Source organism: Saccopteryx bilineata, chromosome 12 (assembly GCF_036850765.1).
Source record: "Saccopteryx bilineata isolate mSacBil1 chromosome 12, mSacBil1_pri_phased_curated, whole genome shotgun sequence".
Lineage (NCBI taxonomy): Eukaryota > Metazoa > Chordata > Mammalia > Chiroptera > Emballonuridae > Saccopteryx > Saccopteryx bilineata.
The window spans coordinates 54,849,757-54,872,818 of NC_089501.1; the positions used below are offsets into that span (position 1 = coordinate 54,849,757).

General features: G+C 53.1%; 1 protein-coding gene across 1 annotated transcript in view; it reads left to right on the top strand.

Annotated features, from left to right (window-relative positions):
- PACRG (parkin coregulated) overlaps positions 1-23,062 on the top strand; it is a 459,081-nt gene that overhangs the window by 359,408 nt on the left and 76,611 nt on the right. The window lies entirely within an intron of this gene.

The window sequence follows — 23,062 nt, forward strand, 5'->3', positions numbered from 1 at the left end:
CTGTAGCCCAGGCCAGATACGGTGACATTTTTCAGTGTCAAACTGTAATGAAAACTGTTAGAAAAGACCGGTGCCTAAATAATGCTACAGTAATGTAAATAATAGATTTTATTAATAATGGCAAAGGGCTCGAATATCTTAATAGAAAAAAGAAGTCTGACCACAGGCATGCAAAAAGGTATTATTCCCATTGGTCACCCAGGGTTAATGCCTCTAATTGTTCTAAGTGGTACACATGCTGTGAGTTCCTAAACAAGTCTTAGGAAAAAAAAACCCAATTATGCGTTCCTTAAAATATGATTGCGAGTCTCATGTGTCCCGCTGCCGTCCACCACTGGACAAGAGAGGCCAGTCAGCTAGGAAACACACCTTGGCACGTGACACGGGAGCGTCAGTACAAAGAAATCTATGTCAGACGCCCGGAGGCACAAGCGGAGAGAGAATGCTGACTGTTCTTGACCATGTCCGCGCTGCGGGCGCCCCACGCAGTGCCCCAGCGAGTGGGCAGGAGAAGAGGGGGCGCTCCGAGACCGGCTGGGCACGTGGAAAAGGGACAGACGGTGCAGATGTGGCCCGATCGTTAAAGGTTTGTTTTCTTTTCTGGCCTGACACCCAAAAGGCTGGGGTGGAGGTGGGGGCTCCAGTCAAAGACCCATGTGAGGAGCAGAGACCGAAAGCATCCTTAACTTCGCCTGCACGGCCCCAGGGAGGACACAGAGTCTGCCATCGGGAGCCGAGGTCCCGGGACAGGGCCACACTCCCGTCACACAGCCCCGCGGGGTGCTCGCCGGGGGATAAGGGAGCCACGGGGGTCACAGTTGATTTTCACTGAAAAGCGTCAGTGGGAACAGTCGTCCAGAATAAGCCTGGGTCATAATAGAAAATGAAACTCGAAGAGAAGGAGGAGGGGGGCCTTGTGATGAAAGAACCCGCCCTGCTCGGGTGCCGCGGGCCCGTCCCCCTAGGACGCGCTGGGGCACAGATGCTAAGTCCAGCCCGGGTCCAGCCCTAGGGCGGTCCAGGGTCGTCACAAGCGACCCAGAACCAAATGAACGGGGCCCCTCGATGTCGAGTGCCGGCGCCTGCAGAATCGGGACATTTCACCACAAAGAGATGAGCCCATGTTGTGGGGAAATACTAGATGATGGAGGAATTCCTTACGGAAAAGAACAGCTTGAGCAACCCCCATACCAAACTGGCGGGCCGGGGGCAGGCTCGTCATCTGCCCGTGGCCACCTGACCAGATAGGCCCCAGGAGGAGACCGGGCTGTCTGTGGAATGTCACCTCAGATATCACGTCAAGTCCAGAGCGACCATCTTAGCTGAGCTGCAGCTGTGGTGAAAATGAACCCCACAGTCTCAGAGCAGGACGACAGGATGACCTCCTGACTCCAAGCCCCCAGACTGCCCACCCAGGTCTAGCTGGGCACGTCCTGGGCCATTCAGCAGGTGACATGGCCACCATCAGGGTTAGAGCTGCTCTCCGGCTTTGTCTTGACTCCCTTCTTACCCCACCCCCACGAATCCAAGACCCAGAAAGCCCCCACACCTGTCCCAGGCAGCGGAGAAGGGCCACGCCTACCTCTTCCTGCCCAGGACACAGGGTACAGGCTTCCTCAAATGGTGACAGGGCCGTTCTGCCTTCACGAGCTCAGCTGTCACCTCCGCCTGCAGACACTGGCACCTCTGAGGGCGCATGACCTACAACCTTCTAGAACCTTCATCCTGGGCCGCCCGGCCTGCAGCTTTGAACACATCCTCACGTGGCCACAGAACCACCTGTCCAAACCCAGCATCTCACCTCCGGTCCTCCCCTGGGGAAGATGCGTATCCCGTGTCCCCACTGTCATTGTCCAGCTGGGCTGGGCCGTGCGCGTTGATACAGAAAGCGTTTCCTAAGTGGAATTATGTGACACGCACGTCGTGGCATCGGGGAGCCCAGGGGCTCTTTGTGTGGGAAAAGCTCCCCTAAATCGTTGTTTCCTTTGGCTTGTGCACCGTGGGCATTAACCGGATGTCCCCTCCACGTGGAATGGACTTGCGGCTGGGCAGACTGTTTGGATGACAGTTGGTGCCGGCACCTGTGCCTGATCAGAATGACGATTAGTGACTCGGAGTCAAGGGGTGCCTGTTGAAGACGCCCCGCTTCCCCCCCAGAGCTGCAGTAGGAAACCCAGTGGACTTTCTCAGAGGTGACCTTAGTGAAATTCTAACTTGATCCTGTTTTCCAGCCCCCCCCCCCCAGGAGCCGGGCCCTCGTCCTCGGGTCTGAGAGCCTCTCACTCCGGAAGCAATGCTCCCGCCTGGAGCTGGGGCCGCCCCCCCCCCCAGAGCTCAGAGGTGCCCTCTTCCTAGCAGATGTGAAGATTCTTTACTCCAAGGTCCTGTAGGGCAGCCTCTCCGGCTTCTCTAAGTGGCCCTTCCCAGCCTGTGTCTCCTTTCATTTTTGTTACAGAATCTGCACCCTCCTCCCTCCCTCCCTCCCTCCCCCCACCCGGATGGCAGTTGCAATTTCGTGCGTGTCCAGCTTGGTCTGTTGTCCCTGTATTGTGTCTGAGATCCAGGAAACAGTTGTCCTCGTCCATCCAACTCCACGCAGGGGCGGGAAGGAATTCCTTTGTATGAGTATAAGCCGGCACGGAGTTCAGGGTCTGGGTAAACGCTCCTCGCTGGTAGACATTTGTGAGAACAATTAGGGAAAGTATGCTAGGACTTGAAAAGCATTTTCCACGTTTTATTCATCTTGTAAGCCATCAACATACTTTTCCCTGAAACAGTAGACACTCTACTTTTTTTAGCCTCACCAACTATGTGAGGGTAATTGTAAAAAAAAAAAAAGGTTCAACTGTGAAACAGAATGACATTGCAGAAAACATTTTGCCAAAACAAAATTAAAGTGAAGATTCAGAATTCCTCCACAGAGCCCCTCAGTACGATCACAGAAAACCTCGTCTATACCACGATGCTTACGTCTAGTGATTTTTTTTTCTCAAAGAGGAGTCGGACAGAAAGCCAGGGGCTCCCGCGCCTGGTATGAGCCAGGACCCGTGACAGGCGAGGGCTGGCGTTTGTGGTCCCCGGTTTATGTAAACACTCGGGCCCTGGCCACCCAGGACCTGCTCCACGATGCTTGTTCGCCAAGGTGGCCTGGCGTTATCTCTTATCAATTAAGTCTGGTAGCACTACAAAAGCAGTCTAAGTCATCCGCAGAAACCAGAACGAGCAGTCACCTGAATATAAGAGAGATGACTCCAATGCAGACGGAGCCGGTCGGCAGGGGGAGAAGCAGGTTTCTAACGTGGGTCTCGAGGAGGCCGCTGTCGGGCTGCACCCCCCCCCCCGGTGTGCCCTCCTCCATAACTGGGCAGTGAGGAGAACAACTCCCCGAGCCCCCGAACAGAGTGTCCATCTGTAAACCTTACCGGCGCTGACCTATTAGTAGTAGCCTGTGGGAAGCCAGACAACTTGCCTAAATAGAAAACAAACAGAATTTTGGCCCTGGCCGGTTGGCTCAGTGGTAGAGCGTCTGCCTGGCGTGTAGAAGTCCCAGGTTCGATTCCCGGCCAGGGCTCACAGGAGAAGCACCCATCTGCTTCTCCACCCCTCCCCCTCTCCTTCCTCTCTCTCTCTTTCCCTCCCGCAGCCGAGGCTCCATTGGAGCAAAGATGGCCCGGGCACTGGGGATGTCTCCTTGGCCTCTGCCCCAGGCGCTAGAGTGGCTCTGGTCGCAACAGAGCGACACCCCAGAGGGGCAGAGCATCGCCCCCTGGTGGGCAGAGCATCGCCCCCTGGTGGGCGTGCCGGGTGGATCCCGGTCGGGCGCATGCGGGAGTCTGTCTGACTGTCTCTCCCCGTTTCCAGCTTCAGAAAAATACAAAAAATAAATAAAAAATAAATAAAACAAACAGAATTTCAAACAAAGGTACAGACATTTCTCAACTAAGGCAAAGTCCCTAAGCACGAAGGTGTCGTGTTTGTCCCTCAGAAGCGCGGTCGGAATGGCTGGACCCCGCCAGCCAGAGTCCGCCTGCAGACCAGCATCTGAGCACAAGTGTCCGAGGTAATACACAGACTGCAGGACACCTGGCGGGCGCCGGGCGCAGGGCGCAGCGTGAGACTCTGGTGTCCAGACAGCGCCGTCGGAAGGGACGCGGGTTCTTCAGCAAAGAGCCCAACGCACGGAAGTGCTTCTGACGGTCAGGTGTCTGTCCAGAGCTTGTCGGACGGACCCCCGAGAATGGCATGTGAGGCTTTGAAGGAAGGTGCTTCCTGATGAAATCAGAGCTGCTTCTCCTAGAAAAGGCACAAGTAACCCATTTTCTACTCTCAGTCTAACCGGACGTCAACGGGGAAGGCGATTGAGGGGAACACAAGTTGATGAGAACAAACCAGCCCCTGCATCTTAGCACCTCAGCAAAATCTGTGTCGGAGCCCGGACCCAGAATCGGACAGACGTGCAGGGTTCTCTCATAGGAAGACCACTCGTCTGTTCTTTCCGCCCACCCCCAAAGCCAGAGCCCAGTGGGCCTTGCTTCCGGGGTGGTCCCCCTCTGAGGCGGCCTTCTGCCCACAGTGCCCCCACGGGCGATGCTGCGTGCCCGGCCAGGGGGTCTGTGCTGCTTTCTCATGCGGCCCACGTGCGGCCCGGCGTCTGCCGGCAATTTCTCTCTGCCTCTGAAACAACACCAGTTCCCTGTGTGGAACTTATTTGAACATTTAATTTCAGATACTATCATCATATTATTATATCAATGGCTCAAAGAAAATGTTACTCAAATTTTAATTTAAAAAGTGCTATTAATAACCCTTTACTTAGTCTGGGAAAACTATGAGGAACTTTTCCTAAGCCGTCCCGTCTGGATGGACCCTCCTACCCCAAGTGCAATAAAAAATAAACTAAATTCACCACTGTCCCTCTGACCCTCCAGTGTCTGTGGAGGCCCCGCTGGTCTCAGCCAGGTGTCCAGTCTCAGTGTCGTCCGGCCCTTCCTGTCTGGGACCTCCACATCTTCTGTCCGACCTCCTCACCCTCCGCCAGGTGTCCGTCCCACTCCTCAGTGCCCTCCCCAGGGCCGTGTCCCAGTGAGACCCTGGGTGTCTGTCCCACTCGACAGTCCCCTCCCTGGCTGTGTCCCAGTGAGACCCCGGGTGTCTGTCCCACTCCTCAGTGCCCTCCCCGGGGCCGTGTCCCAGTGAGACCCCGGGTGTCTGTCCCACTCCTCAGTGCCCTCCCCGGGGCCGTGTCCCAGTGAGACCCCGGGTGTCTGTCCCACTCCTCAGTGCCCTCCCCAGGGCTATGTCCCAGTGAGACCCCTCCCCGGGGCTGTGTCCCAGTGAGTCCCCTCCCCGGAGCCGTGTCCCAGTGAGTCCCCGGTTGTCTGTCCCACTCCACAGTGCCCTCCCCGGGGCTGTGTCCCAGTAAGACCCCCAAGTCTCCCGCTGTGACGAGTCCGCCCTGTCCCGCCCTGTCCGTCACCCGCTCTGGGCCGTCACTCAGGGACGTCACCTCCCTCTTTGGCCCGAGCTGTCTCCTCCCTGGAGTGAAGGCACTCGGGTTCCCTAGCAGGGCTCTCTTAGGACTCTGAGCCCGTCTCTTCGCTGTGAGACCCTGCGAGTCCCTCTCCACACGCACCCCCCGGCACCCCGAGATGGGCACCTGGAGCTTCTCTCTCCTGGAGCTTGTCTGTGAACCGTGCTTCACACTCTGCCCTCGGTCCCTCCACCACCACAGTGCCACCCTCTCCCCATGCCCATGCCCACCGCCAGCCGCAGAGCCCTCGAGGCTGCGCTCAGGTGACCCCCATCTCCGACCCAACATTCCCACCCATCCCTGCTCCTCTAAGCCGACGTAACACCCCTCGTCCCCCCTGCCACCTTGTTAGACTCGTCTTGTCTCCCAGAGTAGACTGTAAGCTCCTTGAAGACTATATCCCGCTCCTCCCTCTCTCTCTCCCTCTCTCTCTCTCCCCCCCCTCTCTCCCCCCCTCTCTCTCTCTCCCTCTCTCTCTCTCTTCCTCTCTCTCTCTCTCCCTCTCTCTCTCTCCCTCTCTCTCTCCCCCCTCCCAAACCCGCAGGGCCTTCCATGCGGCAAACACTGAGGGAGTATTTGTTGAGTTGATTTCAATTAATTCAGTTTTTAAGGGAATCAAGCACAGGGTGTCACAAGCCGGCTTTTATGAGTAAAGAAAGCACGGCCCTGCAGCTGTCCGCAGAGCCTCTGGGGGCGGGAGGGGGTGACAGGGAGAATCCTCAGAAGCCAGCTGACTGCCGGGCAGACCAGGTGCCCGAGGAGGGGGGCAGATTCTACAGTGAATGGAGGAGGGAGGGTAAGATGCGCCTCAGGAAAGAATGCCAACATTCTTGCAACCGCGTCTTAAAGTATTATTTCTGCAGAGAACACAAGGATTATTTCAGTTCCCTTGTTGACTAGTCTGTATGTTCTTCCTACAGATACTTTCAGAAAAAGCCCTATTGTTTGTTTTTCTCGGTTCCGACACAGTAGCCATTGTTTGTAACTGTAATCACAGTGCACATAGTTGGAGATGTGGGATCCGTCCGGGACGGGCTGTATCCACCCCCTCCGCTTCTCCAGACACTGAAGACTGTGTGCTTTATCTCTGATCACCGCTCTTTTGTCACACGTTTAATTTCTTCCCCAGACAAATTTGCCACTTGCTATCAACCCTAAAAAAAAAAATGTCTTTATGGCCTTGTTTTTAAGCATTTAAACTTGGGTATATATATCTCGAGATGAGCATGAATTAAGGTGTTATTTCATTTTAAATACATTTTTATTACAGTCTATAAAGTTGAATTTCTCCAGCATGTCTGGTTCTATAGAACTATATTTTGACTTGATAAAATATATCTTACTTTCATACGAGTGTGTCCTTTTCCTGGAGGGCGGTGACGCCTCTCGGTCCCAGGCCACGTGTGTTGGGAGCATCCGTCCAGTGTTAGGAGGACGGGCACCTGGATGTTTCTGTGGCATGTGGCTGTCACCGGGTTTCACGCCTCAGAGAGGACGGGAGACACGTCTCCACTCCTAGGGTCTCCGTTTTCCCAAAGGCCTGAGACTTCTCATGTTCTGTGATTTAAAACCCTAATCCTAAAGCCTAGAACAGACAAAACCTTTCCACGGTAATTTGATAAATAACAACTCGTTGTCTTCTCTGTTTTTGTGTTGTTGTTTTTTAATCACAATATGTCACTTGACATGACATCTGATGGCTTTCATTCTCGTGACTATGAAGAACAGAAAGAAATAAATAAATTCCAAACACGTTGGGCATGTAACTTCGGGGCATGCGTCAAGTGCTTATTTTTTTAAGCCGGTGGGAGATTCCACAAGGAGTCTCGATGTGCCGCTTCTTGTTCTCATGAATGTCAGGTCACAGAGCAGATCCGGTGGCTCTCACCGTTGCCACGCACTGAAGGGGTGGCTAGGATTGCCGGCTTCCCGTGCCTGGAGAGCAGGAGGACCTTCCTTCCATGTTGGGCCCGCTCCGTTTTCCGGGGCTGACTAAAGCTTCTTAGGACGAGGTGTGAGGAGTCGAGGTCAGAGCCAGCCCTCCCGCCCCGGTCCACCCTGGATGGCGCTGACTCCTCTTACACAGTATAGGAATGGGCAGTTCTTCCTGGGGCTGCCGGCCCGGGCGCTTGGAAGCAGGCTGGTTGTGAGAATCTAGGTGTTTCCTCTAAAAAGTGTGCACAGTGCGGTCTCCCCTAAGAACTAGAAGGGAACTTTAAAGAGAGACGTGGGCATGTGGGGCTTTCAGCTGAGAAGTTTCATGGTTTTTTGTTTTTTGGTTTTGTTCTTTGTTTGTTTTTTTTCAAAACTGCGTATTATTTAATGTGATGGCTTTTCCCCAAAGATAACATATGACGTTCTCGTGTTCAGTTAAAAGTTAAAGACTATACCAGCACACCATACAGAGGTTGAAAGTATTTCTGCAGGTGTTACAAGTATAAATAACTCTTAGCTACTGTGCATCGTGTAAGCATGTCAGAAAACATAGGCTCAGAGAATGCCTTCATGTCTGTGCTGGGCTGGGCGGCCCTGTCTCGACATCAGTGAGACTTGGTGAGCAGGCTGGGCTGACGGTGGAGAGCCCCCTGCAGCTACACGGTCCCTCTGAAGTGTCAGACCCCCTGTCCTTCACACAGCAAGAGCCCCCAACAGCCGGTGTCCCTGGGGGCTGTTTGGACATTTGATGTCCCAGAACTTAGCTTTCCAATCCCTTCCTCTCTCCCTTTCTGCCTTTATTCCGGCGTTCCTTTCTAAGGGGGGGTCTCTGAGACATCCCTGGCGCCTCCCGGCAGGCGGGTGTGTGGCTCCGGGATGCTCACGGCCACCTGGTGCCTGCCTGTCACGCAGGAGGCGGCTTTGGCTGGGCTCATCCTGGCCAGTTGTCCCTCGGACGGAGGGAGTCAGCGGGCGGTTGCACAAGGCTTGCTAGTCACAGCGACATACCTATACTGAAGAGGTATTTTGTTAAAGTCCCGGTGGCAGCACACTCGTCCAGAGAGGCTTTGTGTAAAAGCATCGATGTCCAAGTATTTCAGAGCTGCTAAAATTAGTCATGGAAACTGGGCTGCAGTGGCCGCCTGGCCCCCAGGAACGGGGCAGACTGTGCAGAACCAAGCACACTCCGCCTGCTGCCCTCTGCTCCTCTCCCTCCTCCCCGCTGACATCCCCACCGCCCCCTCCTCCCTCTGTCCCCACCTGCTTCGTCACCAGGGCACACTGTAGGCATCGGGCACCCGGGAATGTTTCAGGCGCTCCTCCTCTGAGTTCATGTCTGCAGGCTGCTGGGCTGGGTCCCCACGACTCCCCCCTCCCAGGACTGGTCCTTGTCACCTTGCATCGTGACTGGGCACCGAGCTCCGGAAGGGCTCTCCTTCCGCTGACCCTCGGCACTCCCTGCGTTCAGAGTGAGGGCTGTCTCAAAGGTGACAACGAGGCCGTCTCCCTCCACGCACGACACGGAGAGCGTCTAGGGAGCTCCGATGCTCTCAGCCGCACAGCGATGACCGAGGTTCGATGGTTGCCACGTTTCAAGGTGACGAACTGCCAGTGGATTTGGCTGGTCCTTGGTTTCCTTTAGAATCCCTTCCGTCTCAGTCTCTTCTTGACGCCATGAAATCCAAGCAGAGTGCTACTCAAGGACGTGTCGGGAGCACACAGCCCGCCCGCCCCCCACTCGAGTCTGGCTCTCCTCGCCTTCTGAACTGGGCCGTGGAATCTCTGAAGACACGTGTCCGGCGAAGAAGAGCCCGGGGTGGCCGCCTTCGCCCTTCCAAACGTCCTTACGTGCAGCGTGCTCGGCTCCGTGTGACTTCCTTGTCCTAGTCACACTTGGGGAATGCACTTGGGAGAACTGTTTATGGCAACAGGAAAGAGTGAAAGATCCCACTCACACCGGGGCTACGTGCAGCCTCCACTGCTGAGGGAAACGACTAGGAAATGCCTTGCTGTCAAACACTGAGGTCATCCCTCACTCCCTCAGTTACTCACCCCCGGCCCCCGTTTTAATGATAGGTAGGTAGGTAGGAAGATAGCTTGACAGATAGAAAGATAGATAGATAGATAGATAGATAAGATAGATAGACAGACAGGCAGTGGATGGATAGGTAAATAGATAGGTGAACAGAGAGATAGATACAAATGAACAGACAGACAAAAAGATGGTTTGGCAAATGGATAAATAATAATAAAATAGATAAATGGGAAAGATGTAAAAGAGAGAAAAAAGAAAAAACAGAGGTAAAGAAAAGATCGTTGAATTTGTGGTTATTCTACTAAACTTTTAAAATCTTAAACATAAATCCTCAACATAGTTTCCTGTCCCCAAGAATAAAAATACATATCTAACTAGTGGGTTATTTCATTATTTTTTTATAGGAAGAAGTTTCCCTTCAGATATCATTAAAACTGCTTTCCCATTACTGCTAACCAGTCCTCGTCTCTGTGGACAGTTTTGGTGCTTCCGGGGGGGGGGGGGGGGGGGGGGGTGTGCCAGTCGACTTTGAAACCACTGATAGCTGCGAAGGAGGAAGAAGCAAACGCCGTCTGTAAACGCTCTTGTCTAGAGTCCAGTCGTCAAGATGGAGTCCTGTTCGCCCGCCGTCCTGAGGAGACTGGTGGCTGCTTTCTGTCCTTGCTTTAAGTCTTCTCTCTTCACCCTCCGTTTGAAAGGAATTGGCAAGGGGGCGTCTCAGAGCCAGGGCCATCTTATCTTTCAAAGGAGCCCAGAGCGCGTTGCGTTGAAATGGAATTAAAAAGAATAGCTCTCCGGCCCGTGTCTTTTAAAAAGGAGAAAGAAAAGTGCAAAGTTCTGATGTCATCTAAAGGATTTTGAAAGCTGGGAGACTCTGCACAGAGATGATAGCTTTGTTTCCGTCACAGAGGAAGAGGCTTCTAGGTCCGCGGCTTTTATCTGTGCCTCTCCCAACGCCACGCTGCGACACACTCGCGTCTCGAGGGGAATCGGAATCACAGGACAGATTTCTAGCCAGGAATACACTTTCTTTATTGAGATAGCCACGTTTACCTGATCTTTCAATGTAGCCCGTGTTTGGACCAAATAAGAGGAATTTTTTATTCATTACATTGATTTTAGATTTTTAGTATAACTTACAGGACCTGTTTTGATTGTAAGAAATGCTTTTTTTTTTTCCTTTGCTCCTATAGTGAGCCACGATAGCTCAGTACGTTAGAAAATATTATCAGTATCATCGTCAGAGGTCATTCATTGATCGTTTGTTCAAAGCACAGCGTCACGTACCGAGATGGTAATAAAATGCAAGTCGTAGCGTCTTCTCAGTGTCCAACGTGTGCCGGGCACCCACTCGGAACTCTCCTTTTCCACGTGTGTTCACAGGATTTGTTGCAGAATCCTCGCAGTTCTGTGAGGTGGGTGGCATTACAGTCCTCACTGTACTGGTGACGGGAGTAAGGGGCAGAGGTGTTCGGAGACTTGCCCAGGGACGCACAGGAGGACGTGGCGGGGCGGGGTGCGCAGCGAGGCAGTCCTGCCGCAGAGCCCGGTCGGACTGTGCGCCGTGGGAATCGGGAGGTCCCCGCCCCTGCCGCAGCGCCTGCAGGGCAGGAGTGGGGCTCTCGGTAACCGTGTAGGATGAACAGACAGAGGGGCCCCGATGACGTCGGCAGGGGCACACCATCCGGCGCTTTCTGAGAGCTTCAGGAACTGCATGTGGAGACGCGCCCTGCCCTCGCCGCGGTGCCCGCCTGGTCCTGGCCGCTGGGCTCCGGCGTGAGGTTCTGATCCGCCTGCATCAGAGGACCCGCTCCCGGGGCAGGGTCGCCTCGGGCTGTGTCGGCCGCTGCGGAGCGGAAGGGCCCGTGCGAGTTTGCCGTCCTGTGAGGCTGGCAACGCCCCGTAGAACACCCGTGTGATTGTTATTCCCTTTACCCGGTGAGGAAACTGAGGCCCTGAGTGGCCGGACAGGTAGGTCCCGGTCACGCAAGGGGGAACCTGCAAGTCCAAGATTCAAAACAAGCCGAGAAGCCAGAAAGGCCTCACCTTTAACCATAAGCTCGGGGCCTCTAAGCCCTTAATGTGTCCTTAGAGAGGAGCACACGGTGGAGGGGGACAGAAATGTGGCCAAACTGAGATCGCTGAGAGGAAGGGGACTGGCTTCCTCTGAACTCCGTGCAGAACGCGGCTCCTCTGCTGCCCCAGGGCGCCGGCTGGGCGTGTCCGTGAGTGCCTGCGCGTGGGACGTGTGTGTACAGCCAGACACATACATACATACATCCACATACCTATCTCCTCCTGTGCCCACATGTTGTGCAGCTGAGGATACGTGTGTATGACACATAGTATCTATCTATATTATTATACTACTGTATGTAGCAACATTTCAGACATTTTAAACATTTTTAACTGGCATCCTAGTATATGTGTCTTTCTGCCGAAGGATATAAAACCTTTGGCCATTAACAAATAGAAAGCTACAATGTTCAGTTTGTTTTGTTGTTGTTCAGTTTTGAATATTAAATGTTATTAAGGACGTGATGCTTGGAAGGGAAGACATTTGCTTTTATAAAGACTGAGAACCGAAGGGACCTTCCACTCATCGCTCTCTGTGGCCAGCGCTGAGTCTACCTATAGCTTTTAAAAATAATAGAAAAGAAAAATAAGGCAGCTAGTTTTTTTTTCTCATGTGGAAAAGTCCTAGGCCTGTTAGGTCCTCAGAACCTTTGTCAGCATTGAAAGACGGCGTTTCTCTCTTGAAGCAGAATCAGTCCCCGGTACCTAGGGGCCTCCTCACAACGAGACCCCCCCAGCACACACACATGTGCACACACACGTGCACACACCTGTCTCGATGTCTATGTAATGTCTGATTCCCTGATCCATAACATTCGCATGACCTCACACTAAGGCAAATACTGGTGACCTTGGGCTTGAAACGCCGAGGCTCTGACCGTGGGCACGTGTCGCGTGCTTCTGAGTTCATGCATACTTTCCGAACAGCCCAGAGCCGTGAGTGGGAGCGGAGGGAGGATGGAATTTCATGAGCAGCATTCCAGATGTATTGATAGAACGGCAGCCCGCCTTGGCCCCCCCCCCCCAGGTCAACACTTAACCCCTTCGTGCTCAGAGCGGGGACGCCCGATTGTATAACAGTAAGAGAGAAACGAACAAATGCTGAAAAATCCTCACGTGTGAACATCCTTCCCCTATCCTTGCTTTTGGGGTAGCTCTTTAACTGGGGGGCCAGCCACCCCGGTTTGCTTGAGAAGTTTCCCAGCATGCAGAACCCCACGGGCTAGCTCTGGGGTGGGCGGTCACCCTGTCCTTCTGGGTTGTTCCACCGCTTCCCCGGTGTCCCGAGGGACCTGACACCCGGAAGCTGGACTCCTGCCAGCCTCTGGAACCAGGGTCCGGGCGGGGCTGGCAGGACAGGGGTCCCCGCCGCTTGGTGGCTTCACGGTCTCTGAGTCCTACCCTCACCTTTCTCTCCCTCCCGGGACCAGGTGTCCCTGTGTCTGCAGAGACTGAGTTTTCCAAAACTGATTCTTTCTGCTTCTTACCTTGTAATTTGTGAAACGTTTATAAGGAAAGCTAAAGAAAGAGACAGAAACAGATGGGGAAATATTTTTTTTTAAGAATCATTTAAAAAAAAAAAAGTAACCAAATGAGTGAAAACTTTTAATTTATAGGAAGGGTTTAATTACGAATGCACTTTTCCACTTTATTAGAGCCCGGGTAGTTTATTATCCTTAGAGTACAGACACACCTGAAAGGGAGCCGGAAACCGAGGTCATTGACAGTCTCACAACCGGACCCTCCACCGGCCCGCCGTGTGCACAGGTGTACGTTCCTGTCCCATCTCTCCGAGCAGCAGTCGTGGCGGGCGCCAGGCGCCCCTGTGCCACGTGCAGGAGAACCCTCGCCTGGGGCGGGGCTGCGGGGACCTCGGGGGGACTGAGCTATGGAAAGAGCTTCTCCACCGACCCCAGGCAGAGACCACCCAAGCTCACCAGCCCTTTCTTCTCCACCTCCGGCCCCAACGCCAGTCGGCAAACATTTCCTAAGGCCACCGGTCCTTGGGGGAGACGGAGGAAGAATCCAGGTCCCCGCACTCAGGGAGGGCATGGTGCCTCCTCAGTGCCCGAGCTGGGCGACCTGATGTCCCACCTCAGCCCCACCAGGTCACTGGCCACATGCTGTTTCCACAGGTGCCAGGGGTGTCTCAGCCTCCTCCAGGGCCTCGAGCAAGGCGCAGTGCGTGCAACGGCCCCGGGAACCCAAATCCTACTGCGGATTAGTTGCTGTTCCTCCTCCCTCGTGATTAAGGAGCACAGGTTTACTGGGTGGGTGGGGAGGGGACAGCCGGTGCCTTCACCCCAGGGGTGCCCCCCCCGCGGAGTGAGAGGCAGGCATCCAGAGCGAGGGGCGGGGCCGCCCAAGGTGCCTCGGAAGAGCCTGTCTTAGAAGTTACAGGACATCAGGTGGCGGGCCAGGGAGAGACATTTTGGAAGGGGACATTGTGGGCAGACCAGGGTCAGCAGGCCAGCGGGAGGCCGGTGGGGACAGCTGCTTGTAGGGCTGGCAAAGGGGGTGGTGTCCCGGGGACAGGGAGGCCAGGAGGCAGGTGGGAGGTGGAGAGCAGGAGTGGGGAGCAGGCTGGTACTTCCTGCAGTAACTAATTAGGAGCTGAGGAATGAGCAGTGAGTCTCCCTGAGTGGGAAGCCCCTCTCAGGGAGCAGTCTGGGCCCCCACCCCCAGCCCCGCCCCCGCCCCAGGCTCAGCTCTCTGCCCTGTCCTCTGGCTGCTGTTGGGAATTATACAAACACGTGTATGTGTGCGTGTCTATATACTAGCGCGGATTGGGGTTTCCACTCCTGTGTGTCCCCACCGTCTGCCAGCAGTAATAGAACGAGTTACATAGATTGCCACCAACTGTCAGATCTGCAGGCTTCCCCAGGCTCGGAGTTCAAAGAGAAGTGGTTGTAATGAGACCGTTTTCATATTGAAATGAGAACAGGGAACTGGGCTAACCTAGAGAGAGGCTTCTAGCAAACAGACCTTGGATTGATTCCTCCCCTGCAATTGAAGCAATTCATACCAAAAAAAAATAAAAGAAGGAGGAGGAGGAGGAGGAGGAGAGAGAGAGAGAGAGAGAGAGAGAGAAAGAAAAGATATACAATTCTGCCTAAATCTCCTGAACGAGGAAAAGCCAGATTATCTGGGCTTCAGCGAGTCCTCCTGTAGCGAGTGGAATGAAGGAGACTGGAGAAGGGTCAGGAGGCCCGGCTCCCTGATCCGTCACACCGGGAGGGTTCTGTGCCTGCGGTCCTTCTGCCAGGCTGGGGCGTGGGGGCTGCCAGCGCAGGAGTTTGGGGGGCACGGGGTATCGAGGGGCCCCGGGGATAGGCACCTTCTGATGCCAGTGCTACCGCTGGTCGTCCCCACGGAGCGCATCGGTCACTGTCATTCCGTCCCTCCCTCCGCCCCTGGGCCCGCCGACCCCCAGAGATGAAGGGAACGGCCTCCGTAGGACTCAAAGGCATCTCTTCGGAAGACTGCTCTTGCCAAGGGAAGAACATTTGTTTGCCCCGGGCTTCCGGCAGATGGTTTCCGCCTCCCGCTCATCGGCTCACGTCTGGGCGGTTCCCCTGGTGTCCCTGGGTGTCCCTGGTGTCCCTGGTGTCCCTGGGTGTCCCTGGGTGTCCCTGGTGTCCCTGGTGTCCGCTTCCAGGGCCCCCGCAGGAGAAGACGGTTCAGCTCCTCCTGAATGCACAGGACAGCAGGGGCGAGCTCTGGGCTGGGTGACAGACACGGCGCCACCAGCTCCTCAGACAGGACCGCAGGCAGCAGACCAGCACTGCTGTGGTCCTGGGGCTTCTTCAGAGGAACTGCGTTGAGACAGAACGGAGAGGAGCCGCCTGCCGGCCAGGTTCCCCCGTGTGCGCTGCCCCGTCCACGCTCTGCCCCGTCCACGCTCTGCCCCGTGGATGCAGGCACACACCTTCCTCCCGGCCCCGCGGACGCCGTGGGGTGCGGTGTTCTGCAGCATCTCCTAATGGAGCGCCTGGGATTGTGATTTCATGAGTCCCCGGTGAGGGGAAAATAGCCCATCCGTGCAAATCGTTGGGCCCCATTTTCATGATAGTGATTTTCTAAGAAAGTCATGACGAAGCTTTCAGTGAATGATGCCATGATAGCAATTTGAATGCTGCCATAGCTTTGGGGGGGGGGGGGTTCTTGATTCTTAAAGGGGAGCTTTTTCGTCATTCTATTCACGGGCACTCAGGAACACAGACAATCACCGTGTTTGCCCGTGTTTGTGAAAAGGTGTGAGACTGTTAACGTTAGGTGGGCCTCCAGGTCATGTCTTTCCTTTAGAAGCATGTATATATTATTCTAGTAGATCACTGACCAGCTACTGTGGCTCCAAATTCTTTCATTATACATTCTATAACCCGTCCTCGTGTTATCAAAGGGTTCCGTCTTCTCCAGGACCAGATGGGTCAGTACAGAATTTCTCACCTTTTCCTCTTGGAGCCAGATCTTTCTGCACATGCGTGTTTACTGTGTACAGGCGAGGAATACCAACAGAAGGGAGACGCCCGGTCCGTTCCTCCTCCCCAGTCCCTTCCCCCTCCCCCCTTCCCCTCACCAATCACCTGTGGGAAGCTGGGCACCAGGGGCTCTACTGCACAACAGGTCTGGGGGCGAGGATGTCCTGAACCGGGTCTCGGGAAGACCCTGTACCCGGAACCGCAGCAGGGAGTCAGGACCCGACAAAGGAGAGAAGCCAAAGCCAATTAAGCACGCGGGAACGGGGACGGAGAGGGAAGACAGACGGACGGACGGATGGATAAGGAAACATATTTTTTTTAACTGTGGGAGCTAAAAAAATATTAATCCGTTTGCTCCCACCTTCTAAGTTCTTCTCACTGGACTAATAATCAAATTAATAGAGACAGACTGACCAATTGAAATTAAAATCAAAATTTAATGTAGGCACATGGGGAATTCACACAAGCAGGAAAATCCCCAGGCAGCGCGGCAGCTCCGGGTGTACCTGACAGTTTGGACGAAGGAGGGAAGGGGGAAGGGCAGGGTATTAGGTGCAGAAGTGAGAGCGGGCGATTCTCAGGTGGTCGAGGAAGAGCCGGACACACAGGGCAGGGACGTCCTTGCTGGGCACCTCAGACACGGTGGACACAGGGGAGTCTAGCTCACGGGCCCTGCCTGAAGCCCCCCTGCCTTCCACACTTCATTCAAGTCAGGCTGGGGCTGCATCCTGAGGTGTCCTTCCTGAAGCGGGTGTTTCTCTCTGAGTCTCTGGGCAGGAAAGAGGGGAGGGCCCAAGGTTCTTTCTGAGTCTCTTGTTTCCTAATAACCAGCCTATAATCAGGACCACAAAGAGCTTAACTTTGGGAGGCGGCAGAATTTTGGGTCCTTCTGGGCCCGTGGACAGGAATGTCAGGGGGATAAACTAAAGGAAAAATGTATGTTTTTGCTGTTTCTTAAATCTTCCCCTAAAACAAACAAACAAAAAACAAAAACGCTGAGTCACAGGTAGTCTCAAACGTAGATCTGGCTGATTCCTGCCGAGAGAAAGAATCGCAAGAATAGTTTTTAGGACGTTACTGTGGGACAAGGCGCTAGTATTTGGCCTTGTTATTTCTGATCTGTGAAATGTCAGACTCTTTTTTATTTTCTTTCACCAATGTCATCATGCATTTTCAGTTTCTTACCAGTTCATTTTGGCTTGTGTTGAACGTTTCTCTAGGATTTTATGTTTCTTTTTCATCCTAAATGATAAATAGAAGACAATATATTAATGTTCTGACTTTCCTTTTTTAAAAAAGCTTCATAGACAGTGATAAGTTTCTGTAATTGAAAAAGTTTTTCCTAACAAGAGCACGCTTCTCTGTAATCTATTGTCCAACTAGTCGTTCCCTCCTCTGAGAAAAGAACAGCCACTCCTCTTAAAGAGTATTCTGTGCTCTGAGTCTCTTCTGTATCATTTAGATTACAGTTACTCTCTCTGCGGAAATGAAAATAATGTCCACTGCCTGTTAGGTCCTTGTCAAACGGAACCGGAGGTGAAGCTACAAAGTACAAGTCTGAAAACAGTTGAAGGGCACCGCAGCTCTGCCCCCTGCAGCTGTCCTGTGGGGTATGGATTATAGGCTGGTTATTAGGAAACAACAGACTCAGAAAGGACCTTGGGCCCTCCCCTCTTTCCTGCCCAGAGACTCAGAGAGAAACACCCGCTTCAGGAAGGGCACCTCAGGATGCAGCCCCAGCCTGACTTGAATGAAGTGTGGAAGGCAGGGGGGCTTCAGGCAGGGGCCCGTGAGCTAGACCCCCCTGTGTCCACGGTGTCTGAGGTGCCCAGCAAGGACGTCCCTGCCCTGTGTGTCCAGCTCTTCCTCGACCACCTGTGAATCGCCCGCTCTCACTTCTGCACCTAATACCCTGCCCTCCCCCCTTCTCTCCTTTGTCCAAACTGTCAGGTACACCCAGAGCTGCCGCGCTGCTTGGGAATTTTCCTGCTTGTATGAATCGCCCCCGTGCGCATGTATTAAAACTTTATCTTTCTCCAGTTAATCTGTCTCTTAGTTTGATGCTTGGCCCGACTAGAAGAACTTAGAAGGTGGGAGAAAGGTATTAATTCTTTTAGCCCTCACAAGAATAAGTGAGCCAAGGCAGGAGTGTGTAAGGCCTCAACTTTGCAACCTATAAAGAAATACTAAATTGCCATTCTCGGGAAAAGCTTCTGTTGGCCTTTCTCGCTCGTCCGCTAGCTAACATGTCCACTAAGTTCACTCCCTTCCGTGGACACGTGAGACTCGCACGTGGAAACAAGAACACACAAGCCCAGTTAACACGTTCTTCTTCCCTGACTGTCTGCCTCCTCGCTGTGTAACACATAGCTGCTGACCCGATCCACTTGACTGTTAGCTACAATGCGGGCAGCTGATTTCTCTCTATAAAATGAAAGGAGAAGCCTGTCGAGCTTCCTCACCGTATCCATCACCTGGGGTTGCAGTAAAGTGATGAATCGCTGTGCACAGACACTCCGCGCCCGAGAGCGCCAAGCGAGCCTTGACTGTCTCAGAAAAGGCAAGCTCTCAATCTGTGGCCACCATATGGATGTCACCGAGAAGGGGCTGGGACCCGGGCGGCGGCAAAGCTGTCAGGCGGTGGGGAGCATATGGAAGCGGCCTGTCTGGGGCCACAGTCTGACAGTGGCACCTCCCTCTTCTCGTCACAGTTGTTGAACATATTGCCACTGTCTACGCGGGCATAACTTAATAGTCCATTTGAACTCCGTCGGAGTTAAACCGGAGTTATCCTGCTAGCATGTTCGCGTATATATAGCACAGAGTGGAGCCCAAGGTTTATTTTCTTTTTCTTTTTTTTTTGCTTTATTTGCTCAAGGCTGCAAATACTCTGTAAAGAACTGAAATAACTTCTATTCATAGGCTATTTCTGAGCTTTACTTCTTTTTCTATTATTTTCTTTTCCTAAGACTTGTAAGGCTCATTCCCTCAAGATAGGATGAAGGTGCTGGTGACAGAGGTGATAATAGAGATCTAAATGGAAGCTAAATATTGCTTTAAAAAAATTGCTACATTGTTGTGTTAAAAATTAGTTTCTCCTCTACTTTGATCAGTTGAGTCAGGGGAAGTACAGAAATAAAATAACCAATAAAGAGGTGTTTTATGTAGCTAGTTTTGCACGATGCTGGCTTTAAGCTGCTTTGGCAGATCATACCCTTGGATTTTGTCTTTTCGGGTATAGCTTCCTAGGATATTGGGTGCAGCGGCTTCTAAACAGAATGCTAAAATATTCCTTCTAATCCAAAAGAAAAATATGTCTTCTTTGTATGGAATAAAATGCAAGCTAGTTTGGAGGATGGAAGACTTCCAGTCACGTGTTTCATCAATGTGAATACCCATCCCTCACCGTGTGAACGGGCATCTCTTAGAATTGACGCCACGATGCTAGTAAGAGAAAAAGGGAAAAACAAATAATGCCTCTCTACCAAAAATATGTGTCCGATGTCTCATGTGAGATTCTTAAGCAGAGAAGAGCATTAGCTAACGCGAGAGGGTGTTTTTCTCCAGATGTTCGGTAGCTCTCCCCTTCCTGACGTACTGGACTCCCGTTAGAAGAAGGCTTCGTCGGGGTGGGTGAGCCCGCTGCCTCTGCGTGGGGCTACAAATAGAAGCACGAGTCCACGTAATCTGCAGCTAGCGCTCAAGTTCATTTACTAAATAAGGTGGCGAGCGGTACCGGGTACGTTTTTCCGACACCCTTCCCTATTGACAAGGAGTTGGGTAAATTTAGCAGAGGAAGCACACAGCGATCTATTGTTAGCGTTTATCAGCACATGTGATGAGTGGCCCTGAACCGACCCATCTTATCATCCAGATTTCTCGGCGGCCTCAGCACAGGGCAGCTGGAGTCGGTCTAAACAGCATCCCTGTGACAGCCACCCTCGCTGTGAGAGTGGGACTTGGTGGGGGTGGAACCGGAAGACAGATTTGGGTGGGTAAGCTTGGAAAGGAATTGTAAGTGGACCTAGCATTTTGTATTTAATTAATCATGGTCTACATCAATAATAATAATAATAATAATAATAACAAAGCCCCCGTGGGCGGTTGGGTATAAAGTAGAGATTGAAAGGCATAAACAACAAAGACTTGTTAATCGCGACAGGCGATGGGTACAGGGCTTACCTAATTTCACAGCCGAGGCTAACACAAGTGAGACAGCCGCCCCGCAATGTTGATTCCAAGGGAATGCTACGACCTCACTGGGTTTTTTTAATTCCTTCCTATTGATTTTTTTTCCCCATAGTGCATGAAATGAACATGCATCAACCTAGTTAATAACTGAACAAGGTCCCGACACATTCAAACCATCATTTGATATAAAACTATGACACAGAGGACACACGGCGTTGTAAAGGGACAACGGGAATGGGGGCCACTCTGTGCATCTGAAACACACAAGCGAACACACGCCTTCAGATGCTTTTCTTCTTCCTTGAAAAAGCCACTGCGACTCCGCAGGAAAAACAAGTCTCAGCCAGTCTATTAAAATCATCGCTCCGTTCCGCGGTCAATGTATGCAGCAGCGCTCGAGCCAGGCCGCCTGAAAACCTTCACAAACATCAAGCCGTGCCTATGGGGAGACCTCCGCGCTCCACCGATGTTTTGTGAATGTAACTGCAGGCAAATGTCTCCGTGAGGACCATTATCACCGTGAAATGTGTTTGTGATGCCCATGAGTCATAGCTTGTTCTTCCATATGTTAAAAATCTATACTATTAAAGATAATGGAGCACTCAGAGGAGTAAACAGGCAATTAGATTGAGTCTATAAAGGGAAGCCCAGCATCATGTATTAATTTGCTGCTCTTAATGAACTTTATCTGTGACCCAAATATATATTCCTTCTCGAGTATTTATAGGGCTATCAAAGAAGTTTAGATGTTTTTATACTGAAGTCCTATCCATCCTGTAATGCATTACATCCTTCTAGACTGGCTTTGACAATATGGTGCCAAGTTCTCGGCGGTCTGCAAGGACTGTTGACCATGAGGACCAAAAATAAAATATCTCCCCTGGAGAGTCCTCGTTTAAAAAGGCCCCCCCCTCCAAGAATAAAGCAGAGGCCACAGAGTGGACAGAGTGCTGGGCGTGGTCTGGGAAGCTCTGGCCCCAGCTGGGTGTATGCCTGCCTGGCGGTGGATGCACAGACTCTGAGCTTCGTTTGGGTGAAGTCCCTTACAGAGGGCTGTCCTGGGGATTAGGTTGGTTAGTGCACTGTAACTCAGCCATGATATGCCTGGATTCAATTCAGGAGTCAACTCTCAAGGAAATGGTAAGAGCCTGCTCCCCTGACTTACACCACGACAAGATCCTATCAGTTCATGCTGCACTCACTTTTTCCTGAGGGCCACAACCCCTGGTTTTTAAAAAGGAGTTTTCCTCCTAGAATAATGCTACCTATGGGGCATAGCAAACACGAAGGCAGAAGCTGTCCAAAGCGGTGAATAACCGTGCTTGGGGGAAACATGCCGTTTCATCTCAGGAGCCCAAACGCTGGCCTGGTCAATCCTCCGGAACCTGGGTGACTCCAGACCCCATTGCGTCAGACTGCGAACTGACCTCACATCTCTTACCATGTCAGACGTCTTCCTTCAGGTAACAGTGACTTCACAGAAGTCGTCACTACTTCACTGCAGCCTTATTTGGTAACACTCAATTTTTGCTCATGGGCTGTGTGATAGAACCTCTCTCTCCTTAAAAGAAAAGAGAAAAAGAAAACCCTTTGGTTCTTCACACTGTCTGTGAGCCACCAATATGGTCATGGAGGAACAAGCTGCCCTCCACCTTCAGGGTCTTCCGTCTAGTTTTATAATCAAATAGACACGAGCAGGTTAGCAAGAGAAAATGACCAAGCACCATACACATATGTATGGGAACCCCACCTACGTGAGTGTCAGGGACCCCCACATACCAGAGAGGTTCAGAGACAGAAAGGGAGTGGGGACATATAAGACCCCCCGAGCAGAGGATGAGGGAAAGCGCCTTGGGGGCTTCAGGTGTCCCTGCAGGAGGGTCAGAGAGCAGGTTTCAGTAAACAGACGCTTGCTCGCTCTAGAGCGACGTCAGAAGAGGTGAAGTCTGGTCATCCTTACAGGCAAGGCCTCTGAATCCAATTCTTCTAGGTGGTTGGGGAGGAGCAGACGTACAGGAGTCTGTGCCGCTGAGGGCGAGGGCGGTGAGGTCCCTTCGCGGAGCCGTAAGGAGAGCATTCCAGAGGTCCACATGGGGTGGGGTGGGGATGAGCTCCCTGCGACCACTTACTCGGGGTTGAAATGGGAGGCTGCCCCCAGTTCCCTATGTCTGTCCTTTGTCCATCCCGCCATGGCAAGAGTCCAGCCTAGTCCTGATCGGGCCCAATGCAAAGACCAGCGTCCAGATGGCCTGTGTTGTGATCCAGTCCTGGTCCGGCCGGCCTAGGCCGGGCGGACCGCTGCTCTCCGGCCAGCGCTGTGCTAGGGCCCAGGCTTGGAGCCTGCACGTGGGCATCCACGCAGCTGCCCGACCCCCCGGGCAGTTATGGCCCGCGCAGCTCCCGGGCCGCATGGCTGCTTGGAGAAGGCGGGAAGTGCGTTTACCAAGCGAGAACGAGAAGGGAGCACTGCTCTCTGTGCCACCTGGACCCCTACGGTGCATGTGCCCAGCAGACGAACTTCTCCTGCTGCCCCCCACTCCATCCCCACCCCCAGTCTGGGGGCAGCCGGCTGTACCCTGGGGAGATTGCAAAGGCCGTCCTTCCTCCCAGCACAGCGACGGTGGAGTGTCAACCCCCTCGCGAGCCACGGCCGCGGTCCCCGGGGCTGACGCTGTAACTTCCCAGTGAAGCAAGCAGACTTTCATGTCTGATTCCCTTTGCTGCCTGCCCTTATTCATACCTCGCTACTGACGCCGGCGCCTTGAGCTCCGAGTCACCCGCGTGGCACGGTGGCACATCGTGGGCTGGCTTGCC